This window comes from Argiope bruennichi, chromosome 4, assembly GCF_947563725.1.
Source record: "Argiope bruennichi chromosome 4, qqArgBrue1.1, whole genome shotgun sequence".
NCBI classification, from domain to species: Eukaryota; Metazoa; Arthropoda; class Arachnida; order Araneae; family Araneidae; genus Argiope; species Argiope bruennichi.
In genome coordinates, this window is record NC_079154.1 from 99,669,834 (window position 1) to 99,691,314 (window position 21,481).

Below are 21,481 nucleotides of genomic sequence, written 5' to 3' on the forward strand. Positions count from 1 at the left end.
TTAAAATAAAACAGTATGTGCAAGTAAAGACATTAACATTTGATTGCTAACAATTCTCGGGCAGTTTTCATACGAATAAAATTTAAATTTTAGACTTCTCAACTATCGTAACTCATCTATTTTTTAGCCAATGTCTTTAGAAATGCTTTTAACTGTATCGGATTTTCAAAATAAAGCGTGGTAAACTGTATTCTAAATTTGATATAAGCAACATTTTGTTATTTCACAAGTTCATCAACTTCATGAGCTAAGGTGGCATCATTTTAGTTTCGTCTTCGGAGACAGAAAGTTGTAGGATAAAATCTTTATTCTATAGAATATCCATCGAGTATCAGTTGTTATTTCCCTGATGTCCAAATCCATTTATGCAAGATGAAGTCCAAGAAAGGTAGATGAAAAAAAGTAACTCCTAAACCCAAAGCAAGTAATGGGACTGGTTGGTTAGTTGGATTTTTTAATGCAAAAGCCATTTTCGGTCAAGCTGCGCCAATGATAACGTATGAAATGCTGCCAGATTCTAAAGAAACAAGTGTAAAAAATCGAAAAGCAAGTAATGGTCGAATGCCAAGAGAAATGGAACATTGCGTACTGATCATCAAATAAAAATTTTACCATAGGCAAATCTCCACATGCTGGGGATTAAATTATTTCCTCTTATTTACAGACAAAACAAAATAATTTTTGTAACAGAAAAACTTGCAGTTTAAAAGATTATATGCACAATATATCAACAAAATTATTTTTAGTTTTTATAAATGTGTTCCAGATACTAGATTACGATAGAAACTAAAAATGCGAATGATTTCGTTAATGTGGAAGATAGAGAGAGAAAGTATTGTCCTAATAATTAAATTAGAATTTATAAATACAAGATTCTTATTACGATTTATAAATACAAGATCCTTATTACGATTTGTAAATACAAGATTCTTATTGCGATTTATAAATTCAAGATTCTTATTACGATTTATAAATAAAAATTCTTATTACGATATATAAATACAAAATTCTTATATTCTTTAAAAAGTCTTATTTTTCAAATGGAAAGCTATTATAACGGATTTAACTAAAACAGTAGTAAAAAATGATAGCTCCATTACAAGTGTATTCGGAATTGTCACGTGTAGTCGGAGTTATACAGAGTCTAGTATCAAGGACATTTATATTACTAACATTAGCGAGCCTAACACAGGATGAAAGATAATTTATCTTTCACTTTTCTTACCTATATTAGTTGATAATTATGTAGGTTAGTTGGATAAAACTAGTAGATTAATTTACAAGAAAAGATGAAGCATGTGCGACTGAATGGCATATACATTTTACTGTGTGAATGTGTCTTAGCAAGTTGTCTTCGTTTTATGCATTATAGGTAATTTCATCTTCTGAAAAACTATCAAATTTGACTAAATCAGTTTCAAATTATTTTAGGTCAATTTTCACGTGAACATGTTACAATTTTTCTTTCAAAAAGGAAATGAATGATATTCTATTAGAAGAAGGGATTTTATAACATTATTCCACCATGATTTTTTTTTTGTAAACATGATATAAGACATAATCAAACAACTAATGAAGATATACAATTAAAATTTCTAATAATAATTTAGGCTTAAATCTTTGTAAATTTCGAAGAATATTTGGATTCTTTTTGAAATAGATAAATCATTTGAAGAGTCAAGACATAGAATAAAGGCCAAAGGTACTAAAATTGTTTGAAATATCTATATCTTAAATTTATGCTATGTAAAAAAAAAGAATGACTGAAAAAATGGCCCATCCTTTTACTGAGAAATTGTCGATGAACTTTCGCAACGAATGTTTACCCAGCAGCTAAAACTGAAAGACATTTACATAAAGAACGCAATGTGCTATAAAATTTAGTTTGAAAGATCCAAGCGTTTTGAATTCCTTCGATGTTTTTTTTTTTTTCTTTTTTTTATTTACTTTTTCAAAGAATGCATTTGGCACTTGAAAACCTGCATAAATAACATCTGTCAGAACGCTGATGAAAAATAAACTGATTCATGCGATTGTCGAATGTTCGAAATACTTGAATCCACAATATTTCAACCGAGAAACGCATACAGAGATCAAGGTGAATGCTTTTTCAACGATTCGTGGTATAAAAATACCACAGAGTTGCTCTTTTAGGATCAAAAAATTCGAAGAAAAAGAGGGTCGGGGTGAGAGAGAATTGAATATAAACGTTCAAAATGGAGGAGGTTTCTTTTTTATTCTAAAAATAAATAATGCATTGGAATTTTTAACTTCAGAGGTGAGAGATATGTCGTGTTTTATTTGGTATTGAGATCTCAAAAACTGAAAGATTATAAATATTTAAATTTAGAGTGAAATACAAAGCATTATTTTTGAGGTCACTTACTGGTATATGGATCATGCAAAATATTATTAAAAAACTATCGCTTTCTATTCTTTTTTAGCTTCTATGAAAAGTGTTTCAGCCATCAAAGGTAAAAGAAAGGGAAAAATATATAACATTTTAAACACACTTTTATTAGTATCATGAAAAATAATTTATTTTTATTTAATTATTTTTTAATCTTTTCGCCTCTAATCCATAATTTACTCTTGCAAATATTATAGTTCTTAAAACTATTTGCTTTTGAAATTTAACACCAGGGGCTCTTCTAGTATAGAAGCGAAAATAAATAAATAAATTATATTTATGAACATTACAAGTGTATATTGTAACCAAATGTACATAAATGAAAAAAAAAAAATCAAAACTCAAATTTATTAGAAAGGGAGCGAAAAAAATCAATTACAAAATATCATAAATCATGTAACAAGTCAAAGTAAATTAAAATATGAAATGATGTAATCAAATGAAAGATATCCCATAATTACTTGTTTTTAAAATAAAATATAAAACTAAATTATGTCAACAGATTCCTAACAACAATAGTTCCTAATGCTTGGAGCGTGCATCTGAAAATGAGTTGCCATTCGCCAGATTTTAAAACTTTTTTGCAAAACAGAATGAATTGAAAAATAAATCACAATGCAAAAATCACAAATCCTCATAAATCCTATTTATTATAAATAAAGCCTCATAAATCCTATTAATTATAAATAAAGCCTCATAAATCCTATTTATTATTTTGGTTGTCAACATATCTGTTTCTCAATTAATAAAAATTCGTTTGTTAAATAATGAAACAATGTGTAGAATTTTTTACCGACTTCTGACATACAGTTTACAGAAAAATGCATTGTTTATTTATTTACGATTCGTTCGTTGGAAAATTAAAATCATAAAAAAATTAAGAGCTATAAGCATACAATCGTGTATCTCCTAAGTGTATTTTCATATTGTTATTGACTCGACTGCTTGAATGAATTTGGTACTTATTTTTCCTGTGATATCTGTACATAGTTTTTTTTTGTTAAATATTTCTACCAATAATAAAGACTGTGTACGTCTATATTTGTATCTTCTTCTTCTTGTGTACAGTTAATCACCCCACTATCTCTGAACATAGCAGTCTATATGTATTTGGATCTAAAGGGCAGATTGTTTGGCATCGAACTACTGAATTTGGTATTAACATAATTTGGAGGGTAAAAATATACAGTTGTTAGCGAATTTTCGAAATTTTTAAATAATTTAAAAACAAAAAAGATTTTAGTATTTCTTCACAAAAATATTAATGTGTAAAAAAGATTTTTAACCATTTTGAAATTAAATAAATCATTCTTTTAATGTTGCCAATGTAAGTATCTTTACATATAACAAGGATGAATGTGTGTGTTGTTACAGGCCAGCCCGTTTAAACCTACAGCTACGAAATCTCACTCACACGCACGCACGCACGCACACACGCACACACACACACACACACACACACACACACACATATATATATATATATATATATAATTTAATGAGTGGGAATGTGCACCTAGAAGTTTTGGAATTTTAATGAGAATATTTATTAATTAAAAATGAAACAAAATTTTGTATTTTCCACAATAATATCTGATAATATTACAAAATATTACCGCTCAGCCAAAGCATCCACATATATGCACTTCTTTATTATTGGCTAAGATTCATTATCTTTTGTTAGATACTACTCTTCGGAAGAAGGCTCAATGGATAATTTTCTAAAAAGGTTATTTAGATTAAAAGTTTTATGTGGGATAATTATTAATTTTTACACGTAGGAAACGGTAAACGTTGCAACTCCTTCATCGTATATCTTATTTAATAAACATTTTCAGGCGAACGTTATCAGAATGGCTGGATAAAAATAGAAATCTGTGTGGTGTGGAGGCATCAGTATTTTAACTTGTTAAGTTAGAATTTTAGCATTAACACAATTTGTATTGGCAAAACTGCACAAAAAAATTATTTCATGTACTGGTTATTTAATATAATTGAAATGCAGACATTTAAGATATGGATTTGAAGATGAAAATTTGGATTTTTCATGAATAAAGAAGATTTTTTCCCTTTAATTTCAATCTCTTGATAAATATGTTTTCAGCAATATATATATTTCATAAATGAAAAACCGCCGCAGAGTAATATATCAATTAAATTTATGTTACAAATTTAAATGGAACTTGATTTAGTATAAAATATGAGCAAATGCAGTGTAAAATAATTAATTGATGAGATTTATTGAGAAGCTATAAAATAAGAATATTTTTTTAAAAATATATTTACTTCTTAATAGCAGAGAAATTCGATCGGACATATATATCAGATATTATATTTTAATTTCACGATCCCATGTAAGTTGCTCACACAATACAAAAATCCTTTCTCTAGAATCTTAATTCTCCTCTTGGAAACAAATTTACTTTACTTTAATTCTTCATGAACAGAATCCTTTGCCCATGCTCATCCTAATTCCAAAAACAACTGTTTCTGGCATTTTCAACATAATAGCTCTTCAGCAACAAATCCGCTAAAATGCAATTTCTAATTGTTAATCGTAAGTGTAATCCTACGTTTGTAACTAAAGAATCTCTGTCTTAGCTGTCACAGAATATTGTATTGTCATAGAATATTGTTCACATACATCTTGTAACCAAAAATAGAAAAGGATTCTTCTTTTACTAGTATAAATCAGAATGATTTACTCTTATAAGATGCCAAATCCCTCTTACGAAAAATTATGAAGTTGTCCAAAAGGATACAGACGGTTAAGGGTCTCATCAAAAAGGCATTATTGCCATTCTAGATAAACTAAATATAAATTCTCTTCTGAAGAATCTGGACCATCAACACAGACTTTTTCTGGCGAAGAGACATAAGATCACACTCTTTTGTCGCTGGTCTTATATTTTATTGGACGGAACCATGAAATGGTTAAAATGCTTAAAACAAAAAAGAGAAATTAAAAATTATTTTTAAGATTTACTTAAGGAAATTCAACGGCAATTATTGTAGTGAATTCTTTTATCTTCAGATTGCTTGCTGATATATATATTTAATAATATAGATATTTTAAAAATTCACATGTTAAATTTTTCGCGTATGTTAAATTTTTATTTTGTGTGAAATGAATGGTTGGAAAATTTGCGTAAAATGAATTTGGTTTGTTGAAAGTTGATTAAAAATAGAAATGTAATTTATTCTGCAAAAAATTGATATTACTGAAAACATAATTTTGTATTTTAAGATGCTGCTAAGAGCATTTTTGTATAATTGTATTTTGGATGTTATCACGGAAAATCGTCAGAATTATTTGAATTCTAATTGTAATTCCAAGAAACAGTTCCACTCTACAAATTATCACGTGCCTGGTTTTGGTTCTCACTACTAAATTATTTATCCTGTAGAACAGCGCTGACACTTATACATAGAAAAACATATTCATACTAACAAGTACAGATACAAATATACATTCATATTCATTATAAATAAAGGTGAAAATGTATAATTCATTTCATTATTATAATTCGCATTAATCGATTAAATTTCTTTATCAATGTTTATATTAAACCTGTTGAATTTATAACTTGTATGAATTAGAATAGTATGTTTCTTTTCTCTAATTGTTTTCTTTTGTAAAGTTCAAATTCTTAATTAAATTATTACAACGCTATCGAAGAGCTTCATAACAAGTAATTAAATCGATCTTTAGTTTTGATGACAGAACATAGATGGCAGCACAATAATATTTTGTTAATATGATCGTATACCTTAAATATAATAAAAATAGCACGCATCGAAGAATTTTCAGTGCTATTTAAGTGGTTATTTTTTTGTCTATACAAGATCTCCGTGGCTTTTATAATTTTACTTTATTTCTTCAATAAGAAAAGAATATCTTAACTCAAAACATAGTTGCGTGTTAAAAAATACTTTTCAATATCCCAGAAAAATGCATGCACAGTTTAAATAACTATACCATAAATAACTATATGATTAAATTATATATATCATAGTAACATTTATGCATATTTATCAACTTATCAGGAAATTCAGGGCAGTAATTAATCAAACACTTTTTTTCAGTTAATTTTGCTTTTATATTGAACGTTGCGTTTTCTTTAAAACGTTGCTCAGATGAATTATCTTAATTAATAATATTATTATGTAATTTGTATCCTGCTTCGACAATGGAACATCACATGAATTTATCAGTAATATTATGTGAATTTACCAGGACTATTATGTGAACTCATAACTGAATGAACTAATAAGGAACCCAAATACAGGTTCATTCGTTAGCATACAAATTAGCTGAATCGATTTTCTACGAGAATTCTTTGAAGAATGCAAATTCCTGAAAGATAAAGTATTTTTCGTAATTAGTGTAATGAAAGAGTCAATATGATTGGAATTCAAAGGACCAAATTGTAAGGAAGTAAAGGTAATACGCCACAATTCATATCAAATTTCATTCCGATGGATTATATATATATATATATATATATATATATATATATATATATATATATATATATATATATATATATATATTATTTAAAACGAAAAAATGTTTTTTTTTCATTATAAATAATATATACAGGAACAGTGGAAAGTCATAAACTAATTATTTAGTAATCTGTTAAGGACTTTAAATTCTTTAATTTTAATTCGATTTCAGTTCACAATAGTTAAGACTAAAATAATCAAAAATGGCAGATTTAACAATAAATTAAAATCATCATTTTTAATTCTTTTTTTTTAGCTTTAAAATTTTTTAATTCTCTACTTCTTTTACTTTAAAACTCTTTGTTTCTTTATTCGATTTTATTTCAGAATAGTTGAAATTAAGAGAATCAAAAATCGTTGTTTTAACAATGTATGATAACATTTTTTTAAAGATTTTTGACACAAATAATAATAAAAATAATATTAACAATTTAAAAAATTTATTGCTTTTTTTTCCGTAGTATTTAAACCAAAATATTTTTTTTTTTAATTTTTATATCGCTTGTAATTGAAATGAAAATTTGTATTGTAATTATTGTATATTTGAAAAAAAAATTTAATTTGGAATATTTGAGTTTTAATTTATTAAACTAACACGTTTTTTTATAATAATGAGTCCCTATTCATCCATGTATTTCTTTAAAATGTCACCAATACTTTGCTTGCTACATTTTAATTTATGGGGAAATTACAAATTCGAAACAACTACAAACTAAGAAAAATATAAAATAGAAAGAAATGTTCTAGTCTTCTTACGTAAATTCTCATCCAAAGAAAAAGAAAGGAATAAGTAATATTTTTTCATTCTTTACTTTTTAAGAGTAAAGTAGAGCAAATAGTTTTTAATTTCCAAACATGGAGAGATGTCTTGACTTCCGTCCCTGAAAAACTGGCCTGAAAGGTCATTTTATTCTTGTATGTGTGACACAAACAGATAAAGCTGAAATTGTTGCTTTTCTTCTCTTGCTTGTGAAATAATTTTCAAAAATAAAATTCGCCAGAGAATTAGATTTAAAAAAAAGTTGTTGCTTTGAAAAATAAAAAAATAGCAGAAAGATGTTAAATTATAGAAAGAATCAAATACAAGAATGAAAATTATTAATTTAGATATATCATATGTTTTCACTTGACCATAAAAAATAATTTAATATTAGAAATTTTAATTCAAATTGATTTACTTCATTTTGTATATTTAATAATTCTCTATAATATGTAAATTAAATTAATTTCTCAATCGCTTAAATTAATTCAATTTTTAATACTTTCTTTTTTCTTTTCGCTGTACATTTGCTAAAAATGAAATGAAATTTCAAATATCATGAAGGCGATATCGTATCAAAGTATTCGAGGGTTAAATAGAGAATGTAGTTTTTTTTTATCCATATCTAATTTGTATTTCTATTTGAAATAAATCAGATAAAGCTATTTAAATGAATGTATTAATAGGCCTAACTTTTTAAAATCGGAGGGAGTGATCGATCCAAAGCTTGAGAAAGAGAAGTGCCAGAGAATACCTTACATGACATTGGCGTGCAATATTACCGAAATATTAACTTTTGGCATGAATTTAGCCTCTTTACTCTATATCCTGTCTTCCTTGGCGAGATTTTTGGCGATTAATCCTTCACATACTTTAATAATATCCAAAAATCAAATTTGTATTTTAGATACGTTTTTCTCAACCGATTAAGACAAAAATTTGACACAAAACTGCACTGGTAGTCATGAAATTCCGTACCAAATTTTGTATATTTAAGTTATTGCATTTTTATACAATTGCGTTTACTTATTTCTGAAAGTACAGACCGCCAGATAATCATCTCTTTCTTCAATGTGGTTTAAACTTCGACAGATGTCTACTCTAAAAATGTTATATCTGTGTACTGAGTTTTATTGATCTAGATCTCTTCGTTTTGTCATTATCGTGTTAATTTATATTCGAACAGCTAGACAGGCGGACTTCCTCTGAATAGATTTTTACTCAAAATTTGATAGTAGTCTGCAAATTTGACGTAATGACCATATACCAAATTCTTACCATCTAGCTCAAATCGTTTTTTAGTTACCCTTGTCACAGACAGACATACTGTACATTTTCCAAGAATGTATTTTCCGAACTCTAATTTGAACTTCGAGTTCAAATTCTTTTACAATTAGTACACATTTTCTATACTACGTATACGAGAAAGTGAAAATATAATGAATGCACTCTAATAGTACGCACTATGTTAAATTTTTCATAATAATCTTAATTTAGTAGAATAATCCTCAGTGAATATGATTTCGGCTGAATTAGACGTAAAATCATTAAAAAATACGTGTGCTGACTTTTGAGTCTAATACTACTGCATATAGAACGTAATTAGTTCCAAGATAATAGGTGCTCATTTTAAAAGCATTTTTTTTCCAAAATCTTAATTAAATTTTCTATTAAAATTAATCTAAATTTTTCACATTTTTCACCGAAGCATATTGTTATGCAAAAACTATCCATACACCTCTTCAGAATTGGAAACATTATCTTATTAATATATGTGATAATAATTTTTCCATACATTATTTTTTAATCATTAGTTCACTGAAATTCAAAAATGGAGTTGAAATAATAGAGAGTGCTACATTCTTTAGAAAATAATGCATTCTTTATTTTGAAACATTTCTTGAATCCATGGCGCAACAATTTTCTATAGGAAGCTCAGGTAAACAGGTATTTATGCTAGTTGTATTCTAAAAAAAAATCTGATTAATTTTCACGTTATAAAATATTCTGTACAATTAATACTCCTTAATTTCACATGGTATATAATTCTTATTACCTTTTGAGGGGTAGCTGGAATTAAGAAGATAAAGAATTATTTTCAGATAAGAGAATATTCTGAAGAGTAAATTTTCTTGCATTAATGGAATAAAAAGAATGCACTTCCCAAAAGTAATTAAAAAATACTTTGTTAAAATTTATTAATCTGAACTTTAAAATCTTAATTTATATTGATATTTTTGTATAATAATTATTCAAATAATGCATAAATTCTTTTAGAAGCCCTTTGTATCAGTTTGGGAAGCAAAAACCACTAATTAACTTTATAGAAGTCCGATTCCTTCTCATTTAGAAGCTTTACATCAGTTTTATCTTAATGTAACTGACTAATAAAATATAACAAAATATAACAGCGTTTAAAGGAATAAAGAAATTTCTAGAATGTATGTATACTATTTCATTTCATTTCCAATGCATAGAAAGAAAGTAATTCCAATTTCTAGACTTATGCATGGCAGCATGATAATGCTGTATGTTTTTATTCTATTTCATCCATTATTTTATCATGTTACATTGTTTTATTTATTTTATCGTCTGCGTTTTTACATTATTTTGTATACTTTCCATATAAAATTTACAAATTTGCTCATTCCAGTGGAAATCTATTTATATATGTATGAAATAGTGGAATATTTTTTAAATGTATAGTTCGGAATTTTTTAGTTTCAAAATTTTTAAACAAGAAATGAAATAATATTTTAGGCTTCACCAATTCCATCAATTGTTTTGTAATGTTATTAAGCTTTATTTATTTCATCATCTGTGCTTTTATATTTTTTTCCGATTCGTTTCAAAATCAAAATTGAAAATTCAGAAAATTTTATAATATACTACAAAATGCAAGGGCGATTCAAGCAAGGAAATGAAGTGAATTTAAAATACAATTAATTAATAAAATTTACTAATTTTTTCAGAATAAAGATTACATTATTAAAACCACTTTCAAAATTAAATAAATGATAGAACATTTACTATTGAATAATGCGGAACAAAATTCATTGCATCAAAAATTTTCAAAATTAAACAAAAGATAACATGGAAAAAATTATGTAATTGAAAAGCTGTTTTTGAAATGGTGTAAAAATAGTGCTTATGCAATAATATTCTAAGAAGTTGTTAATGCTTAATTTCAAAATATGAACTAATTTTAAGATAATTAAAACTCGACCAAATATCTTTAAAAAATTCTTTCTTATTGAGCGACTGCAACCAAAGATGCAATTACATGATGAATTTGGTTATCCGCGATCCAACGGTCTTTCCTTTACATCACTTTGGATTATTTTTGCTTAGAGCTAATTACAAAAAATATGATGCGCATTATGTTGACAGTTTGAATCCATCCGCTTTTCATCTTTGGATCTTGATATTACATTAGAAAAAAATAGCATTGTAAATAAACTTGAAATTTTCATATTATTCTTGAATTAAACACAAAAATTCAATTTGTATTTCATTTATAATGTACGAAAGAAAATAAATATATAAATTAAAGATAAGGGATGTTTGAAATTGTTTTGTTCATTTTTACCTTCTGTATGCAGAAATTATAGCAACAAAAAAAAAAATGAAATACTCATATTTCATTTAGTTTTCCGAATCTATTTTCTACCTTTTTAATACACGCTGAAGATAAACTTGATGGATATGTCTGGGGTTTGGGTGGAGATTTCTCAAAGCGAACATAAGGTGTATTGCACAACATGTGGTTATGCAATTACCCTAAATGAGAATAACAGCTGATTAGTCCCTAGGCTTTGTTATATATAACTATATAAAGCTATGTATAACTTTACCATTTATCATTTTAATACTTACCATTTCGGTAAATTATGGAAATTTTGAATACATTTAAACATGCATTTAGATTAAGTGAATGTTATTTATTTTTTACTGTATAATAACATTTATTTTAATGAATTTTGTCTTCAATTGATATGTCTCATTAAAAAATGATATTGTATATTATCAATAATAAATAAAAATGGCATTTATTATTTTAATCAAAAATTAATTACAGACAATTGTAAACGTGTTTTTCCTTTTATTATTTTTTTTTAAATTTGTGCCATTTTAATCAAATTAACTTCTTTCATTACTTTAATACATTTCTGAAATGGAACCATCTCTGGAACATTCTTTTAATTCCATAAAGCTGTCAACATTTAAAAAATAACACACACACACACACACACACACACACACACACACACACACACACACACACACACACACACACACACACACACACACACACACACACACACACACACACACACACACATCTCTTAGTGAATGAAAATGGTAATTTGCCATCTCTCTTTCTTATTTTTTAAACTTTTCTTTTCTTCGCTTTAAAAAAGACCTTTCCCTTGACTTTTTCGTAGGAAGAAAAAGAAAGGAAGGAAAAAAAACCCGGCCTACGCTCAAAGGTCAACATTCTACAATGAAATACAATTCCCGCTTTTGTAATGAGCCTAATATCTCTGAACAATGTTCTCCGATGAAAAAAAATAAAATAAACAAACACCGAATCTAATTATGATGCAGTGGCTTCTCTCGTTTCGACCTTGGGGAACGCTTTTTCGATCAAGGACGCCAAGGGAACGAACGGAAGAATCACACTGATAGGACTGATTTTTATGCTTGTTTTTATAGTGGGATTATTGCTTATCACAAGTATTTTCCTTCTGGAGCTAAATTGACCAGATAAAACTGACTACAGGACATTTATAGATTACAAATTTTTTTCCTTGTAGTCATCTTCCCCTATTGTTGACAAGCATTTGTAATGGATGATTTTTTTGAATTAATTGTAAGCTTCTTAACTTTTCAGCGGACACATTCTCTATACTAGTATAAAGTGTCGTGTCTATTTTTTTTCTTTTATTTTTACTTTACAACTAATCACCTTTGTCAATCAGCTAGATTGTCGATGATATTGGTTGATTCTATTTTCAGTTAGACCTCTTATGCATAAATCGATGTTTCTGATTACTTAGAGAAAATATTTTCAAACATCAAATTATTACAGAAATTAAAGACGTTGTATTGTTGTGACTTATTCCACTTTACAAGCCTGCTGACAGTTATCTGTCAGCGATTTAAGCGAATGAGCGTCTCTTGTTTTTTCAACAGAGCCAAGAGTACGACTTAGCTACTTTATGCGTCACATTCGTTTGCACAACCCCTTTTTACTGGGGGGCACATTCACATACTTCACAGATAGAATACAAAAGAAGAACAACCATACCCGAAACGGGACTCGAACCCGGAAGCCCAGATCACAGGGAAGACGCGTTACCCCTATGCCAGGACGCTGGCCATGAAAGACGTTATGGATTGAACGGTATATTACTATTTTATATTGTTGAATACAAGGTTTTCATCAGTTTTGTGATTGCCTAGCATAACAGTGACAATCGGGGAGCTTATAAATATGTAGGAAATCGCTACTATATTAGCTGACATCTCAAATCCGAAACCACCAAAAAAAATAACCATTTCTTGATTTAAAAGTTTCATTTTAAGGGTTTGAAAAAGGTTTAACCATTTTGCAGACAAACTTTAATGAGAAAAGTTTTTTTAGTATACATTTTTGTTTTGTTTTGTTATGAAATATTTTGTGTAAAAAAAGAAGCAATTGAATCATTAAACTAGTCGGTTATATTTTAAGAGGTTAACGATATCGAAATAATTCCGTTTTATGAAACTATTTATTTAATATGCTCTATTTTAAGCCAAAGTTCTTGAAAATGCATAATTTATAACCTCTTTATCTTCCGAATGTCTGCTTCCCTAATCCTTAGCTATAATTAATTAAAATTTGCATACATTCATATGCAGAATTATATCCTGATTTACACGTTTTTCCTGTAGTTCCACCTACAGCGTAATTTCAGAATAATGTAATGTATACACAATTCTGGCTGTAGATGTATTATCTTAATATAAATAATAATTGTCTGTCTCACATCTTCCTTCTCCTAAACGACTGGGTCAATTTCAATCAAACTTTGACATTTATTCTTTTGGACAAGTAAAAAAACTACAATCGACTTTCCAAAGTGTAAAGTTAATTAAATATTATATAACTTCGAAATTAATTGAAATTTTACAATTTTACTTCAGAGTAAATTATTTTGCAACAAATATTTTAATAGCATTTTAAAATTCTACATTTTTTATTTTCAATGACACCAAAGCCCTTCCTGGGCAATTTATTACCTTTTTTTTAGTATCTCTCTTAAAATTTATTACAGGCAATTTCAAAATACATTAGTAGTAAATTCTGATCTACTATACCACTATTTGTTGAAATTTCTGTTACATATTTTTTTGGAATTATTTAGTATATTTAAAGTAGTTATTTAAGGTTGCTTAATGAACTGAAAGAACTGATATATTCTTCATTTCCAAATGTTTGCAAGACCCAAGGGCTGTTTATCAAGTGAAGGGATGTAACAAAAAGGATTGTGAGTATTATAATAATTTATACAAAATTATCTTCTACAATAAAAAAATTATGCATGTAAATATTTAACTCGAGTGATGATTTATCATTATACTATTATGATATAAAGTAATGATATGTTTACCTTTTTTTAAACTATTTTTACACCATTTTGCTATTAAAGGAAATAATTAGTTTATAAATATTTTCGTTGTAATGAAAGAAGCAATAGACAAAAGCCAAGATTAAATTCGAAATCTAAAATATATCTTTTTCAGATTCAATAGAAGATATTCAACTGAATATTTTTATATTTCTATTAAAATAAAATTCAGCTGAAGATTTCTTTACAATTCATAATACCTGAATAAAAGTGTTGACAGTTTTTGAATGAAAGAATTTGATATCTTAGAACATCGAAAAATAAATAAAGTGAAAAGTCTAAAGCAATGTATGAAAAGAATACAGAAAGGACAAAAAAGTGTTAAATCGAGTCACAACTGTGCACTGCTATAGAGACCAGACGAAAAATGACAGGTTTACAAACAAAATAAGAAGGCGCGTTTGAAAATATAAAAATATTTGAAGTCAAAGCAGATATCGAGACTTCTGTAAATGTTTTGAAGAGAAAAATCTATCTTTTTTTCAATCTGATATTCATGGGGTTTGACAACTTCGAAAATTTCATTACAGCTCATGTTGGATGTGCTTTTTCAATTTTTAAAAGAAGGAATTGATATCAGAAAAGAAAATGGAAAGTTTTATAAAAAACAGATCTCTACGTCAATTGTAACAATTGGCCCAAACTATTCTAAAGTAAAAACAAACAAACAAAAAATCGGTTGCTACTACTCACGTCAAACAATTCTGTTAGAACTGCTGACTGTTGTTATAACTAGACTGTAAACAACTGATTCGGAATTTTAAAATTTCCTGATTTCGAAGATTTTAAAGTTTCAACTTACGACATCATTTCGATTTTTATTGTTTAAAAATTAGTGCAATGGTTCTACTATTAATTTATTTTCCTTTGCGAATGCCAGTTTGACTTTTAATTCGTATAAAAATTGTCGATCTTTCGATATCTATTTAACCCATTCTAGGCCCGTGGGAAGTATGCTTCCCACCAAATTTATCAATCTTTGTATGAATTTATGTAGGTTGGCATAAGTTCTGACAAAAGTTTTTTGAAAGACAGAAACTTAGATGCTTTAGTTCTTTATTTCACACAAAATGATGTGTCTTGATTTGTTACTTAATTATTAATTGACCAAATTAATTAATTAATCAAATTAAATTTATCTAATACGCTAAATGAATCCCTTTTCTTATTCTAATTTCAAGCCTAAAAATATTTTAACATAATATGACTAGAAAGAAATGGCCCTTTAAAGGGTTAATTCATATACTTTATGTTTTACAGTATAGAAGTATTATTGTGCCTTGTGTCTGAAAAATATTTAGGCAATTTGCGGCCCTAGGCAGTCCACATTATGAGATATTTCTTTTTATAGATTTATTAATATTTCTGCATTTATTTCTGCTACATATTTTTAACTTAATTTATGTACCAATTATTTATTTTAGTGAATAGTTCATTTCAATAACTTTGAAAAATATTTATTTATTAAGATTCACAACTGCATGGTACCTACGATTCTACATTCTAATATTTAAACACATACTCTATGTTTATAAATTCTGCAAATGAACGTAATGGATTTGGTAAGGATCTGACCAAATTACAGCTGAAAAGTGCTGATTCTATCCTCTATTTTATAATTCATAGATTTTTTTTACAAATTTATTTATTTGGCCCCTAGTATATTAACAACATTTTAAATAGACTATGATCTTTCAACAGCCAGGTGGTCCTAGGCAGTTTCCTAACTTCCCTAGACGTAAATCCGTCTCGGGCGTAGTATACCTGATATTATTAACCCTTATTCAGTATATGTTGCCATTTTGAAGTAAATAATTGCCACTTTGAAGATATTAAATTATTTCTGTTAGTACCCATTAATACTTATTTGATGTTTACCATTTCGAGACTATTTTATGAATATAGCCAATAAATTGTTTTTCCGATGTAAAATGTAAAAATTTTGAAGAATTATATTTCTTCATTTACGAACTTTTAGAATTTTTGAGTATTGTATTCTGTTCTATTCCATTTTGTGTAGTATATTTTTTAAATCAACATGTTTTTATAAGTTGAAATACAGATAACCATGGGTTACAGCAGTAAGCTAACACTTGATCATATATATATATATCCTTTTAAAAAGAACTAATGATCCTTTATACGTTCAAGATTATAACGCCGTATATCATTAATACTGTTACGGATTTCCCTCTATCACTATCATTGCGTCGGGATCGTTTACTTGTGTGTATTTAGTGGTTGTGTATGGTATGAAGATAACACAACACAATGATCAGTCCTTTCAGTAGACGAACACACAACACGTTTATTGACACTACGACACACAGGACAGCACAAAGACGACAACTATATGCAGCATAGAGAAGACAATTATCTTCAGCCGAGACGTGCACACAGCAGCACACAAGACTCTACTGCAGACAGTAGCGCACAGCTTAGTTCAGCACTAGCTTGACTCTGTCGCTGCTCTGCTAATCTCCGGAAGACCCGTTGTTTACCGTCGATTCCTACTACAACCCCGGCAGCTGCAGACTGCCTCCTTTTATAGGTCTCAGGAGGCTGGGCTAGAAGCCTCTCAACCAATCAGGAACTTTCGATGTGTATCTCGGTTCCCAATGGACGGATCGGGAAAATTCTCGATGTTTCGGGTATAATCTATTTTGGCGTCAAAGTCGCCAAATTTGTCTCCAATTTTATGGCCAAGCTTTGGGACCTCCGACACGACACCCGGACTCCGTCCAATACAGATGACTGCAAAACAGTCTTTCTGATGATGGAACCAACTATGCTGAGAAGTAGCATGACAGATTCGTAACAATATTATATATAATTAATATCATATATCATGCATATAATTAATATATCGTTAATATTATACCATGGAGTAAGATATTGAGAAAACAGGAAAGTATGGATCCTGAAGCTTTAAAATAAGCATTTAAACTAGTGTGAACAAAAAAAAAGAACATTTCAATTAGAGAGTCGAGTAATATGCATAATGTTAAATTCATAGCATTAATTCGGTATTTGGCGATTTTAAAGAAATATGAGAAGGAGAAATTCAAATATGATGTTAATTCTTGCACAAGAAAAGTATTTTTGAAAAACGATGACACTATTTAGAAAATTATATAAACTGTACGGCAAAAGTGACTGAATGAATCGATGGAGAAAAGAGTTCGACGTCTGGCTTGTAAATTTGCATTGGCAAATAATCTGTCACGTAAAGGGAAGGAAAAACAAATGGAGAAGAATAGTTGATACCATTTATAATAAGAAACGCTGTAAATTTATCCAGTAAAAGTGTCAAGTAAGATAAATTTATTTAGGGCAACAGTTTTCAATCCAGCAATGTTGATTCCTTCTTTAAAAATCGGAAAACACACAGTTGAGATTAAATCTTTTTTCCCGTCATTTCATTTAGAATATGGACAAAGAATATACAGAGTTAAGAGTAATACAGAAAACAGTATTATACAGAGTTTAAGCGAAAATAATCCATGGTAAAAAGAACATCTCAAATTAAATTCGAATAGATGTTACATTGAATTGAATATATTTTAGTTAAAATAGATTATTATTTTTCAATACTATAATAGAAGAAGGAGCCCAAATGCTTCTCTCACTTAATTTATACATGGGATTTACGCATGGGTGGCAAATGTTCATCCATCTTGAAAACGAAATATACCCATGTATGTCAAAGAAGCAGGATTATGCGAAACATTTATTCGTCGATTTATATGATATTTATATTTTTATATATTAAGCTCATAAGGTAGTAAAACAAATTTTTCTTTCGATATACTAAAATACATAGAATAATTCAACGATATTGGATATTTAATTAATGAAGACATATATAAAGAGTTTTTGAGAAAGTTATAATATTGGAATTGGTTTATTTATAATTCTAGAATAACGAATTCTGTAACTCTAAACTGCTTGGTTTTAAGTGTTTAACATTTGTGAAAAAGTTTCAATTGACTCAGCATATGAATCTTATTAAAATTTTATCTGCCATATGTATATATTGAAAGGGGGAAAAACAGACTCTTCATTATAGTAAACATTTTATTGATCTGTTTTAATCCATATTAATTAGTTTTTACATTTGAGAATATATATTCCAGACGATCTTTGATTACGGATTTTATCAAATTAGCTTTCTGATTTTGTTGAAAATTAAATTGGATAAGAACAAGATATTGATCAAATGCATATAGCACTCTTTACATTTAGTTTTATTTTGAAGAAAACAAAAAGTGTGTTACCGTTTCTTCGCTTTGATCAACAGAGTTCAGATTTAATACATATATTTTTTGAATCAAAGAAAACATATCAAATTTCATTTTCCTACCTTAAATATTTATATTGTATGTAACTGTAGAGAAATTCAGAGCTCTAGTACATCAAGAGCTTAGTGAAGTTTGGAATAAAATGTTCCATCTGTCATCTTAATATACAATAGCCAAGTGAAATAAAAGAGTTTTTAAAAAAATACTTATTATCTGCGTTACTTTTTTGTGAATTACTTATTATTAGAGTATTTGCTTGAAAAGGGGTATATAATATAATCAATTAAGACAAAATAATAAGAACTATTTTGGTATGTGTATATATGAATTAGTATATTTTCGTATCAGAGTTTCATTTTTATTGATATTAGTTTTGGATTGATTTTTTAATGGTTACTATTTTAATAAAAAAATAAATACAAATTATTATAAAAGAAAAAATGATAAAAATTGTAATTAAATTTTAAAAATCATTTGAGGTGTAAATATTCTTGGAATTATTTCATCTCAGATTCGGCAAGATATAGACAAAATAAATTGCATTGAAAAATTTGTTTGAATTAAAAAAAATATATATAATATTTCTTTAATATTATTCTGTGATAAATGCTAATTTTGACTAAATCGTTTCGAATATTTCAGTTCGTTATTTTTTGTATGCAAAATTATTACTATTATTTTTAATTTTTAATTCATTTTGGAAAGAAAATAGTGGCATTTGTGCTCTTTTATAATATCATTTTTGTGGTAAATGAAATTCTTAATGTATCCATCTAATAATTTTTTGTAATTAAGACTTAGTAAATTTTTTAAACAGAGAAAAAAAATTAAAATGCCTATATTCGAAAAATTTTCCATATAGAATTTCGTAATAAGACATTTTAAAAATTGAAAGTGATTTAGTTCTCAAAAGATATTTCATCACAAATTTGCTTTTAAATGGAAAAAAAATAAATTCTAAATTTTGTGCAAATTCTAAAAATATCTAGTTTATTGGTAAATATTTCTTGATATTCGAATTTCTTTGTAAGAATAGAATAGGAAAAATGTTTTGATTGTGATTTTTTTTTCTGGTTTATTCTTTTATAATCCATATGATAAATTATCTGCAATGAAAGAAAGCATCTATGATCACACAATGAACTTTACCTGTTTTCCTAGAAATTAAAATAAATTATCTATTATATTTCCTCCCCCTTTCCTCAGTACATTAAGTTACTTCCCTAAGTATATAATATTTATCATAAAATGAGCGTGTTAAAGATTAACTTCGTTATACCATTATATACAATGACATTAGTTAAATAACTGCTTCAAATTTTGGTGCGTGGTTTAACACGCATTGCCAAATTTACTTTAAATTAAAGTATTAAACATTTTTACTTAATAAAAACTGCCAGCCATTTAAATAACAAAAATAAATTTTAATTACAAATTAAATTAACAAATATAAATCATGATACATTGGCCGTAATTCCATCCACCAGCACGAGGCATTCGTTCGGAGCAAGCCGGCGAAGGCAGGAAGTGAATCACTCGTATCCGTTGGAGAGCAAAGTTCATCTCCAAAGGTATGATTGATGCTTATCGCCAGTTGGCGAAACAAACAGTCATTTATCGCCTGTTTGGCCGCTGCACACTCCCTCCGCAGTCTCATTGGAATGGACATAACGACAACTTGTCGCCCTGTGCGAGTTGTTTGTCTTGCTGGAACGACGATGGATGCCTTAGCTGGAAGTGTCTTGGTACACTCAGTAGTAGAACTTGCTTCTTGCTTGGCTGGTGGTATACTGGAACACTCAGGAGGAATAATAAAAGCAGGTTTCAGACGGTCTATAGAGATGGTATGGGAAGCTCCCTTGATCTCGAGATCAAACCTGTGGTGAATCGCATATAAGCCAGTAACAACTCTTCTACCCGAACGATTACTGTGGTGAATCGCATATAAGCCAGTAACAACTCTTCTACCCGAACGATTACTGTGGTGAATTGCATATAAGCCAGTAACAACTCTTCTACCCGAACGATTACTGTGGTGAATCGCATATAAGCCAGTAACAACTCTTCTACCCGAACGATCGTTTTGGTATAATTGTTAAGTTACTGGACTGCTAACCGAAAGGTCCCAGGTTCTATCCTAGCGCTCCCATACCGCTTCAAAATTTTTAATTTTTAATAAATTATAATAATGGCAACGAACTCTGTTATTTTATACACATATTTTGGCATATATTTTTATATTTCATTTATTTACTGTTTGGATTTCGTAAATTTATTAAAAATATTAAACATTGATCTACTTTCTTTTGTTCTTGGGAAAAAAAATCAGCTGCATTATTATATTTCGAAAGCCAATGTAAGAAAAAACACATTGCAGACTAAAGTAAAAACAATGAAACTAAAAAAAATTCTGATTTGCTCAGAAAGTAATGAATAGAAACAGAAAATAGGAATACAGAATATTACAGCATATGACGTTTATACAAATTCGAATAATTTTAATTGAATATTATATTTAATGCCAAACGATAATGAAAATAACGCCGAATCTCTTAAAACAACTGAAATGTCAAAGGTAAACACGGTACCTTTATGAAGCAGGCAGTATATATTATGATTATTTAAACATTATATTTAAAACTCAATATATTTAACGTAAACAGGTGCAGTTATTTCTGAAAATGTCATACTTAGATTAATTAGAAAATGAAATATTTAGCTTTTAATTAATTATTAGTTTCCTTGACAATGCATTTTGTATTTAGTTTAACGGAGTAACCATTATAAGATTTAATACTAAGGATCTGGAGCAGAGAGGATTATTATT